Raw genomic sequence first — 26,076 nt, 5'->3', positions numbered from 1 at the left:
CAGCTCTGCTCCGCCCTTCCCTGGTTCCTGTGGGATGTGGGTTAGGCCCTCTGCCTGGCTCACAAGGACGTCACCCCTGGCTTATCTCAGTCTTCCCCTCCGTCCAGCGTCCTCAGTACCCTCAGGGATGCTCTCTGAGCCTCTGCTCTGCCCTAACAGCCCCACCTGGCCATACCCTGCGCCTTGACCTCAGCCCCACGCCCCTCCCTGGGCCCCCGGCGACTGTCTTTCTGTCCCAGCTCTCCCGGTCGTGCATTCCCACTGCACCGGCTTTCCCGAATCCTTGCCTTCTTGGATTACTTGGTTCTCCCTGCTGCCAGCCTTCGTTGCCCCCAGCCCGCGTCCTCTCTCTCCAGCATCCTTTTTGAAATTGTACAGTTCAACAGATCGGGGAAGGAAATATTATTTATGGGCTTCTGGTAGAACTTTAAAAGAATTTATGTGGTAAGCACAGGAAAGCTTTTCGTTATAGGAGATGAGAGGTTTCTCATCCTCTGATCGCCATCTATTTGAGGGCTTACTGGTGTTGGGTGCCATAAGGTTTTTCAACACTGCGCGGTACTTGACTTTTTGGCGGTATAGTCGTTTATGATCTTGTTAAAGTGAGCCGTTCCTCTGTATTTGAGGAGTTCCAGAAACAGTTCCCTAGTACTACTAGCCCAGGGAAAATCTATTTTGGTACACTTGGTGTGGAGAAGACCAACCTTGATATAATTCTGTGTTTTGTGCAAGAATGATATCCAGGCACATCTTAATCTCTCATTCTGCTGATGCATTTAAGATCCTGCTTGGTGGAGAGGCTGTGTTCTATCAAGGTGGAGCTCCTGCTCTAGAGCAGCGCTTCTCCACCACGGTTGCACGAGAATGGGCTGAGGAGCTTTAAAAAACTGCTCTTGTCAGGGTCCCACCCCAGATCAGTGAAATCCAAAGTCTGGGTTAGGGTTACATCAGCATGTAAAAAAAAGAGAGAGCCCTTTTGTTTTTGTTTTTTTTTTAATTAAAAGAAAAAAATATCCTACCCAGATGATTCAGGTGTTTATTCTACCGTGTAATGAGGAGTAAGGATTGAGAACCACTAGTAGAGGCCCTGACGGGTAACTCTGCAGGTGGAGCCTCTGGCTGGAGTGTCAGGACTATTGCCTAGAGCAGGGCTTCTCAATCCTCATGTGTACACAAATCCTCTGGGACTTTTGTTAAGCTGTGGGTTCTGTTTCACAAGGGCTGGGTGGGATCTGAGATTCTGCATTTCTGAGGAGCTCCCGGGCGATGCCGCTGCCGCTGGTCGCACTGCTGCATGTGCCGCAGGGAGCGCATGGGGCCTCTGCAGTGTTTTGTTTTTTTAACATCTTTATTGGAGTATAATTGCCTTACAGTGGTGTGTTAGTTTCTGCTGTATAACAAAGTGAATCAGCTATACGTATACATATATCCCCATATCTCTTCCCTCTTGCGTCTCCCTCCCTCCCACCCTCCCTATCCCACCCCTCTAGGTGATCGCAGAGCACCGAGCTGATCTCCCTGTGCTATTCGGCTGCTTCCCACTAGCTATCTATTTTACGTTTGGTAGTGTATATATGTCCATGCCACTCTCTCACTTCGTCCCAGCTTACCCTTCCCCCTCCCCGTGTCCTCAAGTCCATTCTCTGTGTAGGTCTGTGTCTTTATTCCCGTCCTGCCCCTAGGTTCTTCGTGACCTTTTTTTTTTTTTTTTTTTTAAGATTCCATATATATGTGTTAGCATACAGTATTTGTTTTTTCTTTCTGACTTACTTCACTCTGTGTGACAGACTCTAGGTCCATCCACCTCACTACAAATAACTCAGTTTCGTTTCTTTTATCTCTGCAGTATTTTACATTTGACATACACCTGCATGTGTATATGTACTTAAATCTAATCACATTTTTTAGGCACCAAATAAAACGCCTGTCTGTAAAGCAGTCACTTTTAAGTTTGTCTTTTACACACATATAGATTTTCGTATATTGAGTTCGCTTTTATGGAGGCATACCTGTACCTTCCTTGTTGCTAAGTAAACCATTGCTAAGAAACCTTACCATGATAATTACAACAGCCCTTCTAGCTGAGGGCTGGAGTCCTTTGATCAGATCTGTTTGAAAACAACGTCTTTTGGCTCCTGTGTTCAGCTGGAAGGAATATTGCTTTGTTTTACTCCCTTGACCCCCATAGCAACATTGGCCTCAAGTTAATCTTTGGCATTGCCAAGGCCAAGGTGCTGCTGGAGGTCAGATTCTGGAGTCTCAGAAACCATGGTGGTATGAAATGTTAAAGCGGTAGTACCTCTCTGGGTGCTTTGGATAAGGTGCTGGTATTGATCCTGTCTTTGCATCTAGGTTTAAAGAACCTTGGGCGTTGTCCACATCAGGCTTGGGGAGCAGCATACCTCTCACATTAAGCCCAGCCCGTTGACTTCTACAACCCCTGGCTGTTACGATAATAGAAATTACAGCTTTATTAAGCTTCTGCGTGCCAGACACTGCACTAGACACTTGTTTCTCTATTTAATCCTCATAACTATCTTATGAAGTAGGCATCATTATCGACCTTCTTGCAGAGAGGCTCAGAAAGGTTTGTTACCAAGCTCCGAAGTGGCGCAGATGGGATTGAAATCCAGGTCCCTCTGACTCCAAAGTCAGTGTTCTTTCCCCTATACCACACTACTGCCAATGTTAATTAACTTTTGTTGTGTTTAAAAAAAAAAAAAAAAATCTGCATTTTTAATGATCTAGTTATGATGTAGAAATTTTATTTGAGATTTTGCCAGAGACATAAATAGTTAATACTTTATCAGAACTTTGTGGAAAAATGATTCTCATTTTGCTGAAAATAATAGTTTAAGTTTCAAAATGTCACTACCTTGCCTTCAATCAGAGATGAACTGTTAGGGGTTCGGAAGCATATTACCAAATGCCTGGGCCAGCTTTGGGAACATTTTACTTTGCCATTGGAGCTGCAGGCAGGCTGAATTAAGAACAAGCTAGCTTGAGTTCCTGGAGCATAGATACCATGTTACTTGTGTATTTTCTGGTCTCTCAAATGAACTGAATGATCTGAATACACACACACACACACACACACACACATCTCCCCAAAACATTAGCAGCCCTTAATTAATACCAGTCATGAGGTTTTTTGCTTTTTGTTTTTTTTAAACTTTTAATTTTGAAATAATTATAGATTCACAGGGAGTTGCAAAGATAGTACAGAGGGGTTGCATCTTATTAACTATCATACAAGATGAAAACTAGGAAACTGATGTTGGTGCGATCTGTGTGTAGTTCTGTGCCATGTCATCACGTTTGTGGATCCTGTAACCACTGTCGAATTCAGACACAGAACTGTTCCCTCACCACGAACGTCTCCCTCACGCTGGCCCCACTTACAGCCACACTCCCTCCACCACAGTCCCTCCCCCCAGCAATCACTGCTGCCAATTGAATTGTCTGATCTGAAATAGAATATCATGTATAGGGCTCATTGGATCTCTCACAGTCTGATGCTCAGTCCGCTCATATCAGTAATGATCAATACCCAGGTTTTTAAGGGCTGATTGTAGTTTCAGTGACCTGCCTCCTGCACTTTTCCATGCTAGATTTTATGTCTTCTATCTCATGGGTCTTTCGAGAACGCCTTGTAGAATCAGGTCATTTGATGTCTCTAAAGCCCAAGGCTATCGGTTAAGTCATTTACTTTAGTAATTCTGGAAGTATATCAAACCATAAAGTGATATATAAATACAGGGTGTATCATAATGTGACAGGTTTGCCATCTGTAATGTGTCAGTATAGGAGAGCTCCTTGGGCAGTGTCTCGGGGTACACTCATTATGGGGAGGTTGGTGAACTCTTTTGAATTGCATAAAGAATTTGTGTGTGGGTCTGTGTGCATGTGTGTTTGGATATATAAAGTCCAGTGCTTTCATCTGATTTTCACAGGAGTCCCTGAACCAGAAAGAAGCTTTAAATCCAGGACTATGCATAAAAACAAAACAAAACAAAACTCTTCCCAATCCAAAAAAAATCACTTAAAATGAAAATTTTCTTTGTGAGGGTAGTATGAGTTGCTTATAATATGTAGAAATAAAAAGAAATTCACATCAAAACAAAACAACAACCCAAGCTAAACTCAAGATGTCCAGGACATGTTTATGAAGTTTAAATTATGCCTTCTATTCTGTCTCTGACCTTTATACATTTAATGAAGAAATCGATCTACTGTATTTTTACATGTGGACTTTCTCATCTGTCACATACACTGGACAATGACCTACTTAAAGAGAGAGGACTTATGCTGTACTCGTTCCTGGGTCCCCAGGGTGTGATCTGTTCAGTGCTTGGCACATGGTAGGGATTCAGTAAATTGAAATTTCATTGTACTTCTGTTTTTAAAAAAATGGACTTAATTGTTACTCATCTTAAAAATCATGGCTTGTATAGCTTCACGGTTGATATTTGAAGTATTTTTTTCCTTTTGAAATGTTTTGATCAGTAAATAACTCTCTCTTCCCTGAGAACAGGAAAATTCCGTCAACTAATTTCAATCCAATTCCAAGCATAATCCACTAGTGTCCATAGTAGATTTTTGAGGAAGGATTATTGAATGAATGTTTGCTTATGCCATTTTATGTTTTTAAAAATCAATCCTGTTTGCCAGAAATTGGTTTTCCAGCATTGCATTTCACTCTGGAATAGTTTTTCACAGGCTTGACTGTTTTTCATTGCGGTAGAAGTTAAAGCCTTTCTGTCTCTTCAGGGACTACACTCTGACTATATTCATGGGAAGACGGTAACTCTGGATTGGAGTATGCCTAAACTGGAGATGTATGCACTTCCTACGGAGACAAAGAGATAATTGAATATGTTGAATTGAAATTACCAGGGCCCCATGAGACCCGCCGTGGGTACTTGTGCTGGCCAGTGCCTGCTGGGAGTTAGAGGCACAAGTGTGTGTGTGTGTCTTTTCTCACTTGGTTGCAAGTTGAAGTTGGAGATACTGAAAAACAAATTCTGTTAGTTCCTATCTCGTTGAACTTCCTGATACTCCTTTTTTTTTTTTCCCTTCTCTCATTTTTTCCCTCCCCCACCTTCCCAGTTTCCTTCCTCTATCCAGCTTGTTTCCTGATTCAGCCTTATCACTAGAGAAAATACTCCTAAACCATAGCGAGGACTGAGAGTGTGTTACCAGCATTTCTACTTTGTTTCTCTAAACAACACGCTTCTGGCATAGGCTTTGGGCCAAATAATTGTCATTTTCTTCACCCTTATAACGTGATTGAATTAGAAACCATGTATTTCTTATGTTCTCTCAGGATACCCAGCTAATGATCACTTGCCGTGCATTCCTCTGATAGCTTTTGCTTTTTGAACCAAAGCATGACTTCACTGTGGTTTGTGTCCCTTTCTCATTAATCATCACCAATCCCCTTTCCCATTTCTTGCTGATTGTCAAATCTGAAAACTAACTTCCAAGCAGACTCTTCTCTTTTGGGTGGTTGAATTCATGGGGTATTTTAGACCAGTCTTTCTTCTAGTTCTGTAGACTACCCTAAATAACTCAGAGGGAAGATCACTGGGGAAAGAAGTCTCTCTCTCTCTTTCTTTTTTTTTTTTTTAATTTTTTACTTGAAACACCTTTGAAATGAAGGCTGTTTCTCACTAGTTCTGAATTTTCATGTTCATAACCCGTATTTGTGAACTGGGTTGAGTTTTGTAAATGGCTCACCAGATGTGGGCTCTTAACTTTGAATGTCCCCACTTCCTGCAGACCTCTCTCACTCTGCCTCCTGCCTCACCCAGATCTGCATCACCATTCAAAAGGTGAGCAGCTTTCCAGCCTAGTGCTTGCTTAAGGTAATCTTATGATGAAGAACCTTTTAGTCAGAGATAAATTTAAACTAAGCCCACAAACAAGCTAAATAATACATTTATATATACTACTATATAAATAGTACTAATAAATAACATTATTTTTAATAATGTAATTGTTATAATAATATAATGTATTTATTAACACTAATAAATGATATTAATACTATATAAATAATACATTTATATAGTTTGTTTTTTGCCAGCAATGATGACGTCAGTAATTCTTGTCAGCATGTGTTTTTTTTTTGTTTTTTTGTTTTTGGCTGCGCCGCATGGCATGCGGGATCTGATCGAACCCGTGCCCCCTGCAGTGGAAGCACAGAGTCTTAACCACTGGGAAGTCCCAAGTGTTTTGACCATTGATAACAGAATCAAGATTCAAAATAATCTCTCTAAGCTGGGACATTTGGCCAAAACTAAATAGATGAAATTTTGTGAAGATATGTAAAGTCTCATTTAATCCTTGGAAAGAATTAATCTGGTAGCAGTTGAATGAGAATTAACTTAGAGCCTGGGACATGTAACCTCACCACAAGTTTAACCTAAGCCAAAATATGCAGTGTGACAACTGTCCTGAATGCAGGCTTGGGCTGCTTTAGAAGCAGCTGAAAGCAGCAGGTGTTTGGGGTGTTTTCTGCACTGGTGACTGTATTTGAACTCTTCTGTTCAGGCCTGGGTCCCGTATTTTATAAGAATGTGTTCAGAGCATGGCATTAGGGATAGAGGTATCTGGAAAGCATGCTACACACAGGAACAATCAGATGAGCACTTAGGAAATGCTGCCTGGACTACAGAGAGATCCTGACTTCGAACTTTCAAACTTTTGAATGGTTTCAGTGGTCCCCTAGGAAAGGAACAGATTTGTTTGGTAAACTTCAGAGGAGGAACTAGTACTGATGGATGAAATTCACAGAAAGATTTCTACTCAGTGAAGGGAAGCAGCATGGGCCGTCAGAGCTGGCCAGCTGGATAGGATGTACCTCGTGGTTAATTTCCTGGAGGGATTCCTGCAATAGGTGAGAGTCTGAACTACGTGCATGTGAGCTCTTCCAAGTCTAAGGTTCTTTGATTCTGGAGGAAAGAGAACACATGAAATACTCACATTTGAAATAGTACTTGACTTGAAGTTTTACATTTTCCTAGACTACAAAGGAAAGAACATTACTTGATTCCTCTTCCTTATTCTCATGTACTTGGGCAGTTTTGACTTTATCTACTTATGGTCTTTATCCAGGAGATGAATGTGAAAAGTGTTTGATGTGTTCAAATACGAAATTAAATAATAGTGAGGTGAAATAGCAAGTTGCCCTAGAGATTCAAGACTTAAAAGAGTTATTAGGAATGGTGAGTGTCAAGGTGAAGGTATCCTGTCAAGATAGTTGTTGTGGATATCCCTATTTTATCTGTAAACTTCATGTTCTTATTTATAAAATGAGAGTGTTGAATTGTATGTTCTTGTAGTAGATTCTGTTTTCCAAAGATGGCCTCAGTGATGCCTCGCATTCCACATGCTCTTCTAGATTGACCCCTGCCGGTTTCTCGTCAGAAGATGGAGCCCAGTGCCCTCCGCTTCCAGGTGGGCGGGCTTGTGACTTGCATGTAGCGGTGGGGATCTGTGTGACCTCTGAGGCTTCGTCAGCTAAAATTCTTGCTCTTGAAGCCTTCAGCCTTCATGTAAGCAGCCCAGCTGCCATGAGCCCCCAGATTGTCAGAAAGCCCAGAGCCCAAAGTAGCCTGCATGGAGAGACCGTGACACAGAGAATGACGCGGGTACCCAAGTCTACACAAAGAGCAAGAAGTGCCTGGCCAGCCCCCTGCTATGCCAGCTCTAATCCCTTTTTGACAGTAGCCACGTTAGAGACCCCGGGCAGACCCAGCCAGCCAGGCTTTTCCTTGAATTCCTGGCCCAAAGAAATAGTGTGCTAATAAAATGGTTGTTCTTGTTTTAAGCCGTTCCTTTGGCGGGGGCAGGGCGTGGGGTTATCTAGATAACTGAAATGGCTCTTCTAGGACCCGTCATTCTACGGTTCTGTGATTATCCATTGATGGTAAGCCTGGTAGAATTATCTAAACCAAGAGACGGAGGAAGTGATGTCATCTAATGAAATGTTCTCTTTTCTCTGGTTTCTTCTAAAGGGGGGCTCATTAAGTGAAATATAGTATTGAGAATAGACACTTCAGAGTTTCATAAACCTGTATTTGAGCCCATGAGTAGTTTGAAGACTGTGTGGTTTGGGGTAAGTTATTTAGCCTCTCTGAGTCTCAGCTTCTTCCTTCATAAAATGGGGATGATAACATATCCAGCAAGGATGAAATAACAAGGCACGTGGAGCTCTTAGCAGAGTCCCTCGCGTACGGTAAGTGCCCAGCGCGTCTGAGCTGCTGCTGCTAAGCGCACTGTCGTCACTGGAATTAACACTCACACAGTTACGATGGTGGTTAATAACTCCCACTGGACGTTTAGAAATGTGAACATTTTAATCCAGTGTGCACAGTCACGTGCTGACTGACATTTAATATAAGTGTACCGACTAAACCCACTCATTGCCAATGAGTCCTCCCTTAAATTTCTCTAGCAGAGAGGCTTTTGTTGTCATTTTGCCATTACAGCCATTAGAGAGGACTTCGTAGCACATCAATTCTGTTTTAATTAACATTTAAGATAGGTAATGACTGAGGTGGTAATCTTCCTTCTAATATGATGTCCTGTACAATTTGGGGGAGAGGTATAGGCATTTGTTTAGAGTGTAAAGAACTCATTGCTTTAAAAAAATGAAAGAAAACTGAAATGGAAGCTTTTTCTTCTCATCGTTTATTGAGTATCCATGGAGATGATGGTAGTGAAGTTAACAAAATGTTCAAAATGGATTTCGTGCTGTCGCTAGTCCCAAAAGATTTATAGTGTTTTAGTACCTTTAGAGTCTGTTTGTTCATATAAGGATAATGGATCCCAAGGACAGAAAGACCCTTAGGATCATGTAGTTTATGCCCCTGTACCCAGCAGGACTGTTTCTGTCATCATCCTGGAAATCAGTCTGATTCCATTAGCACTAGAAAGGGAAAACATTTTTAATGTGAATTTCAGAGATTAAGTGAGATATAAAAAATGTTCCCATTTAAAGAGGGTGTGGACAGTACAGATTATCTAGAGAGGTCCTAGAAAATTTAACTTTTGCAGACATTTACCAGTAGAATCAAATGCCTAAGAGAATTGAGGGACAGTCTATTTAAGAGGTATCAGGACGCCATTATCCTATCCTTTCTTTTCACTGGAATCCATCTAAGCAACATAACATCCTTGGAGATATGAAAACTAAGACAAAATAGTAAATAGTTTACCAGGGATATTAAGTTTTGAACCAAGATGATTCTTTGTACCTAGTATGACCTTTACTTCTATTGATACTCTGGAAGTCAGACACAAAAGGTATTCTCTTACAGGTTATGTATAGTTCTGTTTTCTTCTCTTCCACAGAAAGTATAGTTTCTTGGTACTTATTAATGGAAAAGCAGGAAAAACTTCAAAGTTATAAACATTTAACCATTCTGTAATTGTTTATTGAGTACCTAGTGTGTCCCAGTCATTACTCTAATTGCTGAAGCTACAGGACAATAGGACTCGGCTCCGTCTCAGAATGCATGGTCCTCTGCTGGAGGAGATGGCCATAAAAACACCTTGACCATGATGTAAAAAGTTATCTGTGAGAATCTAATACGTAGAATCTTTTCTACAGAGTATTTTTCCCAGAGCAGCTTGAGTGATCTTTTGAAAATGGGATTGAGATCATGTCACTACTTTGTTCAGAACCCTCCGAAGTTTCCCTGTCACACTCAGAGTAAAAGGCCAGTCCTTAACAGTGGCCTGAAGTCCCGCGTGACCACACCCACGCCTGCCCGGCTCTCACACGCGCTCTCACTGTCACTGCCATGCTCACCTCTGGTTCTCCCTGCCTGCTCTGCTCTTGTCACTCTGGCTTCCTTGCCGTTCCTCCAGTAGTTCAGGAGTGTTCCTGCCTTAAGTTTCAGTACTTGGCGGCTCCTCTGCGTGGAATGTTTGCCCCCTACCTCCTTCACGTTTTTGTGCAAATGTCATCTCACTTGGCCTTCCTTGATTTATCCTGTTTATAGCTGAAAACACAAACAATAACAACAAAAAACCCTGACACTCCTGTACCTTCTCCTTTGCTTTATTTTTCTCCATAGCAGGAATCCAAGATTCACAAAATAGTAACAGTGATGGCGGAGGTGGTAAATCCTCTTCAGGACAAATGAGACGTGTTTGTGATCTCATCTGACACAGACTGCTAGTTTGTGATCAAGTGGAATTGCACAGCAAAGACTGGCTGCTTGGACCCGTCTTGCTGAGTGTGGTCAGCGGTGTACTAAGCATGGTTAAGATGTGCTTCCTGTCTCCTGCATATGTGAATACTCACATCTGTCCTCGGTAGGAGCTCATACTCCGCTGATATTTGAACGTCTGCTTCTCCGTGCTTTGGTGCCTGTCAGGGGCGTGGAGAAGGGCGAGAAGCTTAGAGAACTTGGAGCACAGTGGGCAGCTGCCTGACTGTGGCGAGGCCGGTGTGTAAGTAGTGCCTTCGATCAGGTCCCTCGCTAGCCTCGTCTAATGCAGAGCGCAGGCGAGATCGTTCCGAGTGAGGAAGAAGCATTGCAGAGCTAAGTTTTCTATTGAGCACAGCTTTTGATAAAAGCAAGAGGAGCTAGATATTGACTTTTTGGTGCCTGTTCTATCAGTGGTCTGTTAATCAACAGAGAATAAATTATTGCTCTTCAGAAACAGGAAAGGATCCCCCTTGGCTTGAACGCGTTTCCACCTTTCTTTTCTTTGTTTTTTTCTCTTTATTGGTAGAGGATCTTTCCTGCAGCCATTTGCTCCTTGGGGGTTTTGTTAAGGACTGAAGGGAAACTGAAGGGAGCTCTTTTGATTTATCTTCTATCCTTTCCTTTTGGTCACTCCACAGGGTAAAATAGCCGAGTTGGCTTTAATGTGTCGCCATTAGAGACCAAACATTAGCTGGAATAAACCATCATGCCTCACAATGAAAAATGTCCCCTGATTGGCTAATTAATCAGTCAAAGGGGAATGACATGGCTCTTGGCTTGAGGGACTCTGCTGGAGAGAAACAGGCTGTTGATAAATGGTTTTCCAACAAATTCATATATCAAGGAAACTTAGTCATTTTTTAACTATAGTTTGTGTGACTGCAATTTTTTCCAACTTTCCCTTTTCTGCTGCTCTTGCTGTTTAGGCTGCGATTTTTGTTGTTGTTGATAGAAAAATATAGGATTTTAGGTATGAGAAAATAAATGCTTTCTCCTTACTCATGTCTGTTAGTCTGATTGGTTTTGATTGTCTAGGTTTATCAGTAAGTGAAAGAAAATCAGATAGCTTTTTCCAAAATTATGGATTATAAATTTTCCTGGCTTACTTCAAAGTTAAGATCTTCAGATTTTAGTCCACACTGTCTAAATTTGAATCCTGGTTCCGTCAGTTGCTAGCGGTGAGACACTGGGCAGATTACTTAACCTCTCTGTGCTTTAATTTCCTCATCTTTAAAACGGGGATAATAATAGTATCACCTAATAGAATTGTGAAAATTAAGTGATATCATCTACAAAGCATTTGGAACAGTTCCAGCACAGGGTGATTACTCATTAAATATTTATTGTTATTTTTTAATCAAAGTAATATATGTACATAGATTTAAAAAATTAAGCTGCCCTAAACATCACGAAAAGCAGCATTCCTCATTCGTACCCCTCGCCTCCTTATCTCCTAAGCCTGCTTCCTACAGCACTTCATTTCTTACATGGTATCTTGTATGGTATTTATAGGGCGATTATCTTATGGTATTTATCTTCATATTTAAGGTACATATCTTGCATTGATTTTCTTGATGTGTTAGTCTAACATTACCTGGACTTTTATTTTGGTAGGTTAGGATTTAGGCCTTTTACCACTCAAAATACTGATGTATTATACTTATTAGTTATTTTAGTGTTTGGTGTTTATATTTTTATGACTATGTAAATATTGTTCCCTGCTAAGCCAAGTAGTGTACTGTAACTATATTTCCTTTTACAATTTTGTGCTGTTTTCTGGTGGGGAACGAAAGGTGTAACCATGTAATTTTCCCCGTACCCTCTACTAGCCACGTCATATAAAACTTTCTGCAGTGTCACACATGTCTGATAATCTGTCAGCTCAGTCTTTTCCCCGGGAGACCGCCCTGCTCGGACCCTTTCTGCCCGCTCACTCTGGACTGGTTGTTGGGTCTGCTCTGCGCTGTCTGTCTTCCTAGACATTCCCCTCCACTTTGCTCCTGTTACCTCCTCTGTCCTGCATCCTGCGTCTGTCTCCTCACTCATCTTCCAGCAGCTTTCTGGGGAGGCATGCAGTTCTGAAGATCTCTATCATAATGCCATGGCAGATAGTGTGGGTATACAATTCTGGACTGAAAATCATTTTCTTTCAGAATTTTCAAGGCATTGCTCTGGTGTCTCCTGATATCCGTTGGCGCTGTTCTTATTTCTATCCATGACATATATCTGTTTTCTCTGTCTTGTCTTCAGGAGTTTTTAGGATCCTCTTATCCTGGGATTTATAAAATCTTGTGGAAACGTGAGTTGTTGGATATTTTTATTCACCAGACACACTTGATAGGCCTCCCAATGCGCAGTTTCATGTTCTATCAGTTCTAGAAAATTACCTTTTATTGATTCTTTGATAATTTTTTCCCCTTTGTATTTTCTGGAATCATTAGTTGTGTGGTGGACATCTTGGATTATTCCTCAGATATTTCTCATCTTTTGTCTCCTGTTTTTCTATATTTTTGTTCTACTTTTGGGGAGATTTTCTTAATTTTATCTTCCAACATTTCTATTAAAATTTTAAGTTTTGTGCTCATATTTTTAATTTCCCAGAGCTATTTTTCATCATCTGACTGTCCCTTTATTTTTAAATAGCATCTTGTTCTCGTTTCATGGATACAATATATTCCCTGGTCTCTGAATGCATTATGTTATGAGATTTACAGGTGGTTTTTCTTTTTCCCCCCGAGCTCCTTTTCTCTTTTGGTTTTGGTTTGTTTCTTTCGTGCTGGAGCATTTCCCCACGGCCTGACGTTCCTTTGCCGTCTGCGCTGATTTCAGAGTCAGTCAGCAGATGCTGAGAGCTGCTCAGGCAGCACCGCTCAGCTGGTGCGTTGTGCTGTGGAGTGGTCACGGCGACTTGGCTTTTTCCTTGGGGAGCCCCCAGATGTCAGAATTTTTGCAGGTCTTTTCTTCAGTGGATTCAGTTTCTCTAGAAAGGCACTCTTGCTTGGGGAACACGGGGTGGAGGTCATTGCATATGTGCTCTGGCCTCCCTCTTCTTGGGCGGCCGTCTCACCCTGCCATCCAGCTGCAACCTAGCAGAGCTTCTGTAGCAGAGCCTCTCAAGTTGAGTCTTACCAAAGATTAAACCTTTTGTCTCCTCACACATTTTTATTTTAGAGGGAAAAATCTCTATTCCCCATTCCGTAAGAGGATAGGGATATTCAGCTAATAGTTACTAAAGGAAAGAAGGTTAGAAACACTAAGATCCAAGCCTTTCACAACAAAAGGAAAATTTGTTCAAAAGTTAACAACGTTTTTTCTCATCCATCAGTTCCAAATTGTAAACTGTTCTGTCTCAAAAGACTTGGGCAGGGGTGTTGTTTTCAAATCCTGACCCTAGTATTATTCCAATTTTAATACAAAAAACAAAAGCTTACCCTATTTGCTATTTAGATTTACTTCCTTATATGAGGTGTCTGGAAATAATCTAAATTTTAAATTGTCCTGGGCCTCTCCTGTGGACTTCCTCTCCCTCCTCCTCTTTCTCCACTTCCTAACCCTCATCCTCATCCTCATCCTCATCCGAGTGTCTCCTACTCAAACCTTTAGAACATGAGCCTGATGAGACTGCAGAAGCCCCCGCTTTGAAGTGAAGGAGGTTGTGTATTTGTCGTTACCCTCCTTTCCTTAAGCTCTAATATTCGTTCTTCCTGTGAATTTAAGTGCAGGTCATTCGCTGCATGCCTCAGTTGTCTACAGTGTGTCATGGAAGCATGCAGTTCCTAATTCAGCCCATAGAAATGTGTGAGTGGATTGCAGAAAGTACTCTGAGCCTCCAGAAGTGCACTGTTGTTGCTACAACCCGGCGTGGAAGCCACTTGGGCTGATTCCTGTAGGCAGCAGGAAGCCATGGGTCACGTGTCTGCCCCTGGCTCCCATTTTCCTCTCCCACAGAAAGAATGCAAGGTGTTCTACCAGGAGAGATGGGCCTCACCTGCTGCAGGTGTGCCTTTCTTAGAATTACAATTGCTTTATTGGGAAAGATGAGTAGAAACTAGTGTGATGTTGAAGTGGAAAGAGTCATGAACTGAGTGACAGGAGTATCTCCTCTGTAGTCTTAGATCTCTCTTGGCAGTCACACTTGCGACTCCGAGCCAAGCCTTTAACTTCTCTGGTCCTGAGTTTTAGATTGAGGCATCAGCGGGGTCACTCCAGGTGAGAATGACGATGAGTGAATGAAACACATACCCGAAGTCGCAGGGAAAAACGTAAGAGCGCGAAGCATCTTTTTCATCATTGTGTATCTTATTTACCCTGCATAGTTGAATAGTGGACTTGAGTATGATATTTGATTTCTTTCTTTCCTTTTACCTTCATATCCCTTCAGACCATCACCAACTCCTGTTGATTTTGTATGTTGAACATACCTACCGCATTCATCCTGCTTTTCCATGTTTGCCGATGTCCTGATCGTTATTACCCCTGAATTTCTCTTGGAACAGGTCTCCCTGACCCCAACTTTTCCTTTTTTCAGCGTGTCCTATTATCATCAGTTTCCTCAGAATCTCTCTCGTAGTGTTACTGTCCTGCTCAGTCATCGCCAACATCACACACACACACACACACACACACACACACACACACACACACACACACACACACACACACACACACACACACACACACACACGCCCTTAAACACCCGTGCCCCAGACCCTCCACCACGTCGCCCTGCTCTGCCTTCCCAGTGCTAACGCCTGTTGCCCCGCGCTGCAGATCTCCCCCAGGACGGTCCCAGCCAGCCCCAGCAGCCTTTGTCCTACATCTTTGTTTCCCCACATCACTGCCTCTTCTTCCATTGCCCTCGCCTGGTCCACTCTGCCTTCCGAGTCCTTCCAGCGCAGTTCAAGTCCTGCTTCCCACCACTGAGGAAGGACGAGGCGGCACACGTAGTTGTTCTGCTGAGCAACCACTGCAATTAAGGTCCTGGCTCGTTGACGGCTTCAGCAGATTTTTACTAAATGCCTCTGTGCCAGGCACTGTTCTTGGCTCTAGGGATGCAGCAGGAACGAAGCAGACCGGAGTCCCTGCCCCCGGGGGCCAGCGTCGTAGTTATACCTTCATGAAGGGGTTCCTCTCCGCAGCCTCTTGCTTCACCCACCTCTGCACTCGTCTGAATTTGCTCTCCATGTGTGCTGCCTCAGTGTGCTACCTCTTCATTACCCTTCTAACAGTGTCTGTCTGACCCTTCTACCCATTAGATGGCGGCCGTGACTTGTGTCCATTCACAGGCCCTGGCCCAGTGTCTTTAATAGTTGCTCACTAAGAAACTAGGTAACTGTGAGTTAGATAGATTGAACTTTTTTTAATACTCATGGGAATCCAAATGTATTGTTTTAATTGCAAGTTAATTTTCCTGCTTCTTAATTGAAAAGTACATATAAGCATTGTTAAGTTTCTGGTTACTGCTTTAAAATTACATTAGCAAAGAACCAAGGGATGATGTAATGATGTGGCAGAACCTTGTTAACTGTTGATAGGAATATTGAGAGTTCACCAATTTTGTATAGATCTGAAAGTTTTCATAATACAAAATTTGTTGAGGAACCTACTAATTATAATATTCTTTAACATTTATTTAGCTCTGCTCAAAGAATGGTTCAGTTATTTCATGTGATACGTTCAGAATGTCACGGTCATTCTTCAAGTGCAAAGTTGTTAGTTCCTAGTTTTTGTCATAATGTGTCCTAGTTTGCTCCTCCCTTAAATCCTTTCAATAAGTCTTCTTGTCATCTATGTTAATATTAATAGAAATCAAGGATGGAAGCTGGAGGTGAGAGGGAATAAAGGTGGATGAAAGATGCCTGCCACAAGAGAATAGATATTTTGATTCTTTTGTAGAATGTAATTCCCCTGTTCTGTGAGCACTTCCTCCCCCCCATATCTAGAGGGCTGCCATGTTCCTTACTTATGGTTCATCTCCTTGATTGTGTGGGACAGAGTTGAGGCGTGGAAACAGTAGAGTCCTTGGTTCCTCCTGGGCCCACTGTCCTCTGTCTACTCGTGCCTGCTTGGGAAATCTAGATCTGGGAGTAGCAAGCAGGAAGGAAGATTTAGGAATGTAGGGTAACTCATAGGTTTTTGTCATCATTTGGGTTCTGGCAAAGGGACTGCAGTCCCAGAATGGGAGCAAGTTCAAAAAATGGTGGTTTTATCATCGGACTTAGGAGTGGAATGCAAAGCTCTTCCAAGCCTGGAATATCCAAATTAGATTGGTGTTCCACGAGTGAAAGTTGTTTTCATAGTGAAGTTTACCCTTGTACGTGGAGCGAGAAGTTGTGAGGGAATTGTCTTTGGTGCATGAGGAACACGCTGCGTGAAGTCTCAGAGGTTTGTTTCACCAGCCCAGGTGACCCAGGCATTGTCAACTCCCTGAGCTTATTCCTGAAGTTGTTCCGTGTGCGCCTGGGGAGGGAGTTCCTTGTACCGTATGTGATGGGATTTATGACTTGTATGTCCTTTACTTCCCTTTCACACTGGAGGGACAGTGCTGTAAGTTAGCTACGTTTCAGTGGCTCCCTTGCATGATACGATGTTTTCTTTACCACTTTCAGTCTGTGACCAGCAGAGTCTCTCATGGGGCAATAATGAAATCCATGGTCAATGATAGAAGTGCTTTTGTTTGGCTAGTAGTTAGGATTCTTGAGACACTGATCACAAGCTCAAAGCATCCAGGATTGGGTTGGAATGATAACAGTTGTTCTATTTATTAGAAGGGGCTTGGCACAGTTCAGTGAGTATTGATTGTTTTAAAAGCCGGAAATCTTAGGTGCAAGTCCCAGTTCTGTCACTTAACCCTCAGTGCGACTTTGAGCAAGTTGTAGGGTTTTAGAACTGAAAGGGACCGTCTAGGTCCTCCCTTGACTTGAGGTCCGTAGAGGTTGAGTGCAACCACAGGCGGGGTGAAAGGATTCCATTCTTCACTTCTGGTTGAGGGACCACACTGCTATCTGGCCACTTACCTGCTCTGTGCTTCTGCTTCCTCACCTGGACAGTATGGATGAAATAGTGTGTGTGTGAACGCATTTTTGAGACTCATTAAGACGTAAAGCAAATGTAAATAGTGTCATTATCTTTGAAATGGTAGGAAGTAAGTACAGGCAAATAACCTGGATCGTATTTATTTTCTCCTACTTTAGTATATGAGAAACTGAGTTTGAGGTGCAGTTTTGTAAGTCTTCAGTGGAAATCCATCCCGTTTCTTTATTTATCCCCACCTTCTCTCTCTGCAGGATGAGGCAGGATTAATCTGTGATATTAGGAAGAATTCGCCTAAGTTTTTATATGTTCTAGCATTCCATTTTTAGTAGCAGTATACATACATGAAACGTATTTGTCTCTGTCTTGCTGAGCTCGTGATAATAAAATGTAGAGCTGAAAAGACCTATGACAAGGATCCAGCAAGGTGGCGACTACCTAAACTTAGGGTCTGCTGTGCAGAAAGGAGAGTGGGGTGGATTTATTTTCCTGCTAAGCGAGCGCCTCAGTAAGTGCTGTGACGGGAGGCCGTGGGGAGGCGAGGCGAGAGAGTGGTGTAACCTTAGGAATTTGTACTTTATTCTCAACCAGCTCGTGTAGATAAACTCCATTCTATTGTTTTAGTTAACCGTGACTAAGAGAAACCCAATTTACTCATAACAGCACTTGCAGTAAAAGAACCACAAAATAATTATTGTTGACATTGTGTAGAACCCTGTGGTGACATCCAAATGCATCAAGGTAGTTTAGCAACAGGGTCACCCTTAAATTGGCTGGTTCGTTCACACGTTTGCAGTGTCAAAGCAGTCATGAAACCCCAAGGCTCGTACCAAATAACAGATTCTTCCTAGGTAGTGTCCCTGTACCCAAGGTCTCACTTTGTGGAAGTGACCAGTGTAGACAGAAAAATGTAATTTAAACTAAAACTAGGAAGAACAAAAGTCTTAAGGAACAGAAGTAACGAACGGTGAACGGTGTGGCACAGTGGGCAGGGTGCAGGCTTGCTGCAGACCTGGGTCTCAGTCCTGACTCGGCCCTGTGAGTTCCGCCACCTTAGACAGGAATTTTACTAGCTTTCCAGGAGTCAGGTAGTGACAAAGAGCCCAGCAAAGTTTTCCTAGACCCTAGCTGGGAGCAAGTTCCCTGTTCAGCTTTGTTGGAGGTCACCCTAACTTGGAAAAAACCTGCTTTTCCCGATAAAATTTCTAAGATCCGTGTTCCAGTCCGTAGGCCTTAAACATTGTACTCTGACCCCCTGTCCGCTGACTTCTTATCTCATGGACCCTGGCTGCTTGCTCAGATGCCAGGCCCCTTCATTCAGACGCATGCAGAGACGCATGTTTTGTCCACTGCACCCAAACTGAGAGTGGCAGTGGGTGATATTAGACAGCTGTGGGCTTGTTTTGCCCACTTGGCTTTGGCCCAAGTATCTGTGCTTTTCCCTGCATACTTCCTCTAGGTTAGGCCCCTCACCTGTGCATTTCAGCCCCTATCAAAGACGGACTTTCATAAGCCAGGCAGATGCAGTGGGAATGAACCGGGATCTTTTATGGCAGCTACAGAACACAGAGTAAGGTGAATAACAGAGCCAGACTGGAGAAAAATGAAACAAGAGCAGACAGGTCCGTTCGTCTCCCCAGCAACTGTCAGGCCTCTGGGGCCCGAAGGGGACTGTTCATCCTGTAATGTAAAAGCAACAACACCGAAGTGCTTCAGGCGTGAATACACATTTTGAAGTCTTGTCGGTTTTACTGAAACTGTCTTACATTGATAACGTATTCAAATATAGTTAATAGTATAAAACATAAGTGCAGGTCTGTCAGACATGTAACTGGGCCTACCGTTTTCTGTAGTTTTTTCCTTCTGTCCAGATAGAATAGATTCCAACTGCACTGAAATTAAAAAGTGGACAAAAATAGAAAACCTTTCTCTAAATATTCTAGCCTATTCAAATACATTTTAAATATCATGGCTGCACTTATCATTTTTCTAAGAAAATAGGAAGAGCCCTCATCTCTAATTTTCTGTAAAAGTGTGTTTAGGTGTGAGCTCTCACTTTCTTACAATTCATATGACGGAAGGAGCGAGTTTTCTTACAGAGAGAGAGCAGAAAGTGATGTGCTGGCAAAACATGTACCTCAGGCATCATAGATAATCCCTAACCAAATTAACAGGCAAGGAGAGGGGAGGGATTTTCCCCATTAGGGCAAGCCTTTTTTCTGACCACTGGTACTGAAGATTTGGGTGATGATTGTTCTAATATCAAATAATTGCTTCTCGTGCACAATTTGGGAAAACCGAGTATTTTCTGAAAAGCTGACACCAGGAGGCGCTACTAAGCAGTGATTTAGTCACTGCTTCCCATTCTCAACTCCAGGTCTTAACAGGCAGAAGAGTCACCTAGTGAGCTTGTTAAAAATGCATATTGTAGATTGGCTGGCCTCTAGAAATAGTTATTTTTTAACAGGCCCCTAGATAACTGCAATTTCAGAAACACTGACTAGGTCATTAGACTTGAAAGAATTCACCTTTCTGAAGTTAGGGTGGTCTTCCCCCTTTGAGAGAGTTGCAAAAGCAATTGATGAGGATATGGAAGGATTTCAGTTTCCAGCAGCTTGCTGCCAAAGGAGTTTTCCTAAATACCCACCAGTACAGCTTTTGAATCGCCTGGTTGACTTTTCATAATCAGGAGTCCTAGCTGCAAGCTTGAGTGATTCCAAGAAGTTGTATTTTTTCTCTTTTTTAGTAATTTCCATTTTATGTTTTCTTTTATGTATATATCAATTGAAAGTATACCTTCATATTGACTTTTCCTTTTTTAACCATGTGCTAGTTAAAAACTGATAAAAATAGTATGTAGCCACAATACCTCGTTCACCAGTTGTGTTTAGGGCAAATGGATGTGGAGGGTATGGACGTCAACTTTCAGTAACTCCTTGGGGCTGACCATCGTGCTTCTCTCAGTATTTGAGCCGCACACACATGCACATACTTTAGTGGGCATTAAAACCTTTACCCAGATCACATGTACTCTGGGAGAAGTTAAGTTTTCCAAAAATTTGGCTGACCAATTTATTCAAAAAAAGCCTACCTACCTATGTCTTATAGTCATCTCAGAAGCACATCCATTGCTAGGATAAATCCAGAGTGGACTCTGTCTCACCATCTATTCTTCATTTTTAGTATAGCTTTTACTCATGAGAGATCAAGGTAACTACTTCATATTTCCTCAGCTTAAAAATACTTGCTTTGGGTTCTGAATCAAGATGGCAAGTAGGAAGATCCTGAGCTCACCTCCTGCCATGGACACACCAATACTACAACTACATATAGAACAACTATCTCTGAGAACGACCTGAAGACTAGCAGAGCAGATTTCCTGCAACTAAAGATATAAAGAAAAGGCCACACTGAGATGGGTAGGAGGGACAGAGATGTGGTCTAGTGAGAATCCGCCCGCCTGACTTGTGGGTGTGATGACCCGTAAGCTGAAGGGATATCACAGCCGTGCAGGCCCCCCACGAGGAGCAAGTGGTCCGAGCCCCACGGAGGGCTCCCCAGCCGGGGGAACCTGACACTGGGAAGACGAACCCCCGTAACATACGGCTTTGAAAATCAATGGGGCTAATGTCCAGGAGAGCTGGAGGGCTGTAGGAAACCGAGACTCTGCTCTCACAGGGCTCATGTGTGATTCACTCACTCCGAATCCCAGCACAGAGGCAGTAGATTGAAAAGTGCTCGTACAGGAGGGAGATTCATTGATAATTTTAGGGCTCTGCTGGAGGGGCAGGGATCTGGTTGAATTTCCTCCAGGGACAGAAGTGCTAGTGCCTTTTTTTTTTTTTTTTAATTCTTCTTCCACCCATCTGAGCTAGCACTGATGGGTGCCATTTCTGTCACTATCCATCAACCTAGCTAACACAGTATGCCCCACCCCAGCATTCCCTTGAATGCCGCCTGCCCCACCCCAGCCAGCCCCTCCAAAGCAGTTCCCGCCCTGCCTCACTTGGCAGGTCACCTCGGCTAGCACTGGCACCCCTCCAATGCAGCTCCCACTTTGCAGGGCCAGCCTTGCACACCAGTACACCCACAGCAGTCCGCAGCCAGGCTTCGCAGACAGCCAGGCTGGGGGCCAGCCCCACCAATCGGTATGCCCATAGCAATTGTGGCCCAACTATGGCAGGAAGATTGCAGCCCACGTGGGATATACCCCTGGAGCACCTAGCTTTAGTGACCAGGGGGATTGCGCCACTGGGCCCCACAGGACACCTACACAAAGCCACTCTTTCAAGACCAGGAGACATGGCTGATATACCTAATACATAGAAACAGCACAGAGAGGTAAAATGAGGAGACTAAACAAAACAACAAGGCAAAACCCCACAAAAAGAACAAAACGCAACAGAGATACAAAATTTACCAGATAGAGTTTAGGGTAATAGTCATAAAGATGCACTCTGAACTCAGGAGAAGAATGGATGAACTCAGTGAGAACTGCAACGAAGAGGTAAAAAATATAAAAAAGAACCAATTGGATCTGAAGACTATAACAACTGAAATGAAAAACACACTGGCAGGAATCAACAGCAGATTAGAGGATGCAGACGAATGGATCAGCAATCTGGAAGACAGGGTAGTAGAAGTCACCTGATAGGAACAGCAGAAAGAAAAGAGAATTTAAAAAACTGAGGATAGTTTAAGGGAACCCTGGGACAACATCAAGCACACTAGCATTTGCTCTACAGGAATCCCAGAAGGAGAAGAGAGAGAGGAAGGGACAGAAAACCTGTATGAAGAGATAATGGTTGAAAACTCTCCTCACCTGGCTAAGGAAATAGACATCCAAGTCCAGGAAGCACAGAGTTCCCAAAATTAGGTGAGCTCAAAGAGACCCACTGTCAGACACATTGTAATTAAAATGTCAAAAGTTAATGACAAAGAGAGACTCTTAAAAGCAGCAAGAGAAAAACAACTAGATACATACAAGGGAACCCATATAAGACTGTCATCTAGTTTTACAGCCAAAACTTGACAGGCCAGAAGGGACTGGCATGATATATTCAAAGTGCTGAAGGAAGAATACTTGCAACCAAGAATACTCTACCTAGCAAGGTTATCATTCAGAATTGAAGGGGAGATAAAGTTTCCCAGACAAACAAAAGCTGAACTTTAACTTTTAACTCCTTTAGTTCATCACCAATAAACTGGTCTTGCAAGAAATGTTAGAAGGATTCCTTTAAATGAAAAAGAAAAAGTCATAACTAGAAACAAGAAAATTATGAAAGAAAAAAATCTCACTAGTAAAGGCAAACATATAGTAAAGGTAGCAGATCAACCACCTATAAGGCTAGCATGAAGGTTAAAAGACAGCAAAATCATCTATATCTAAAGTAAATGGTTAAGTTTTACACAAAATAAAAAGATGTAAAATATGACATGAAAAACATAAAATGTGGGGCAGGGGAGTAAAAATATAGTGCTTTTAGAATGTGCTCAAAATTAAGCAACCATCAACTTAAAATAGACTGCTGTATACATAGGTTGTTATGTATGAACATCATGGTAACCCCAAATCAAAAACCTGTAACACATACACAAAAAAATAAAGAGAAAGGAATACAAACATGACACTAAAAATAATCGTCAAAGCACAAGGAAAGAAGAGAAGAAAGGAATAAAAACTCCAAAAACAGAAAACAATGAACAAAATAGCAATAACTACATACCTATCCATAACTACTTTAAATGTAAATGGACTAAATGCTCCAATCAAAAGACATAGAGTGGCTGAATGGGTAAAACAAACAAACAAACAAAACACCAAGACCCATATATATGCTGCCTACAACAGACTCACTTTAGATCTAAAGACACACACAGGCTGAAAGTGAGGGGATGGAAAAAAGATACACCATGCAAATGGAATATATCACACAAAATAGATTTTAAAACAAAGACTGTAATGAGAGACAAAAGCATTACATAATGATAAAAGGATCAATCCAACAGAGGATATAACACTTTTAAAATATATACACACACCCAACATAGGAGCAGTTAAATACATAAAGCAAATATTTACAGACATAAAGGGAGAAATTGACAATAACACAATAATAGTATGGATTTTAACACTCTACTTACATCAGTGGATAGATCATCCAGACAAAATTAATGGAACACTGGCCTTAAACAAAACATTAGACCAGATGGACTTAATACATATATATATAATAATATATATACATACATATATATGTATGTATATATGTGTGTGTGTGTGTGTGTGTGTGTGTGTGTGTGTGTATATATGAGAGGGAGAGAGAGAGAGAACATTCCATCTGAAAGCAGCAGAATACACATTCTTTTCAAGTGTATATGGAATATTCTTCAGAATAGATCACATGTTAGGTCACAAAACAAGTCTCAGTTAATTTAAGAAGATTGAAATAATATCAGGTATCTTTTTCAACCACAGTGATATGAAACTAGAAACCAATTACAGGGGGAAACAAACTGGAGAAAACACAAACACATGTAGTCTAAACAACATGCTTCTGAACAACCAATGAGTCAGTGAAGACATTAAAGAGCAGATAAAAAAAATACCTTGAGACAAATAAAAATGGAAATGCAACATTCCAAAATCTATGGGGTGCAGCAAAAGCAGTCCTAAGTGGGACGTTTCAAGTGATATAGGCGTGCCTCAGGGAACAAGAAAAATCTCAAATAAACCACCTAACCTTGCACCTAAAGGAACTAGAAATAGAAAAACAAGCAAAGCCCAAAGTTAGTAGAAGGAAGGAAATAATAAAGATCAGAGTGGACATAAATGAAATAGAGACTTAAAAAACAATAGAGGGCTTCCCTGGTGGTGCAGTGGTTGAGAATCCGCCTGCCAGTGCAGGGAACATGGGTTTGAGCCCTGGTCTGGGAAGATCCCACATGCCCAAAGCAACTAAGTCCGTGCACCACAACTACTGAGCCTGTGCTGTAGAGCCCGTGAGCCACAACTACTGAGCCCACGTGCTGCAACTACTGAAGCCTGCGCACCTAGAGCCCGTGCTCCGCAGCAAGAGAAGCCACTGCAATGAGAAGCCTGCACACCGCAACCAAGCGTAGCCCCCACTCTCCACAACTAGAGAAAGCCCGCACACAGCAACAAAGACCCTACACAGCCAAAAATAAATAAATAAAATAAATAAGTTTTAAAAAACCAATAGAAAAGATCAATGAAACTAAAAAATTGAATCAATAATCAAAAGACTCCCAACAGACAAAAGTCTAGGACCAGACAGCTTCACAGGTGAATTCTACCAAACATTTAAAGAAGAGTTAATACCTATTCTGCCCAAAAAATTGAAGAGGAAGAAACACTTCCAGACTCACTCTATGAGGCCAGCATTATCCTGATATCAACACGAGATAAAGACATTACCAAAAAACATAATGATGAACATAGATGCAAAAATCCTCAACAAAATATTAGCAAACCAAATTCAATAGTACATTAAAGAATCCATACACCACGATCAAGTGAGATTTATCTCACAGATGCAAGGATGATTCAGTATCTGCAAATCAATCAATGTGATATACCACATTAACGCAATGAAGGATAAAAGCATATGATCATCTCACTGATGCAGAAAAATTATTTGATAAAATTCAACATCCTTTATGATACAACTTCAACAAAGTAGGTATAGAGGGAACATACCTCAACATAAAAAAGGCCATGTGTGACATACCCACAGCTAATGTAATACTCAGTGGTGAAAAGCTAAAAACTTTTCCTCTAAGATCAGGAACAAGACAAGGATACCCACTATCACCACTTTTATTCAGCATAGTACTAGAAGTCCTAGCCACAGCAGTTAGGCAAGAAAAAGGAATAAAAGGCATCCAGATTGGAAAGGAAGAAGTAAAACTGTCACTATTGCAGATGACGTGATACTATATGTAGAACACCCTAATGACTCCACCAAAAGCTATTAGAAGTAATAAATAAATTCAGTAAAGTTGCAGGATACAAAATCAATACACAGGAACCTGGCATTTCTTTTTTAAAAAATAATTCATTTATTTTTGGCTGCATTGGGTCTTCATTGCCGCACGCAGCCTTTCTCTAGCTCTGGTGAGTGGGGGCTACTCTCTGTTGAGGTGCACAGGCTTCTCATTGTCGTGGCTTCTCTTGTTGTGGAGCATGGGCTCTAGGCGCGTGGGCTTCAGTAGTTGTGGCACCCTGGCTTAGTTGCTCTGCGGCATGTGGGAATCTTCCCAGACTAGGGCTTGAACCCATGTCCCCTGCCTTGGCAGGCGGATTCTTAACCACTGCGCCACCAGGGAAGCCCACCTGTTGCATTCCTGTACACTAACAATGAGCTATGAGGAAGAGAAATTAAGAAAACAGTCCTATTTATAATTGCACCAATAAGAATAAAATACCTAGGAATAAATTTAACCAAGGTGGTGAAAGATCTATAGATCTTTCCCAGTCTGCAATAATATACATGACTCAGACTTTGTTTGTCTTTAGAAGGTTTTTGTTGTTGTTGTTGATTTTGGATAACAACTATATTGCCTCCTGTAACCATGTGTTCAAAACTTTCATAGAGGACAGTAGAACCACTGTTGACCAGTTCAAGCTCTCCCTGGAAGGTTTGAGCTAAATGCAGAAGGTCCATGCTGTTAAACTGGAGCCTTTTTATTAGACAGAGAGTCGTTCAACAACAACAATAATAACAATGCCATACTTTTTATGGAGCTTTTGGTTTAGAGAGTACAGTCTCAACATTGTTTGATTCTACATCATTAG

At 41.9% G+C, this 26,076-nt stretch overlaps 1 protein-coding gene across 3 annotated transcripts in view; it reads left to right on the top strand.

Moving 5' to 3' along the window:
• Positions 1–26,076, top strand: part of PINX1 (PIN2 (TERF1) interacting telomerase inhibitor 1) — an 81,057-nt gene that overhangs the window by 26,526 nt on the left and 28,455 nt on the right. The window lies entirely within an intron of this gene.

The sequence above is a fragment of the Balaenoptera physalus genome (genome assembly GCF_965194825.1).
Source record: "Balaenoptera physalus genome assembly, chromosome: 7".
Lineage (NCBI taxonomy): Eukaryota > Metazoa > Chordata > Mammalia > Artiodactyla > Balaenopteridae > Balaenoptera > Balaenoptera physalus.
This window is presented reverse-complemented; position numbering and strand designations above follow the sequence as displayed.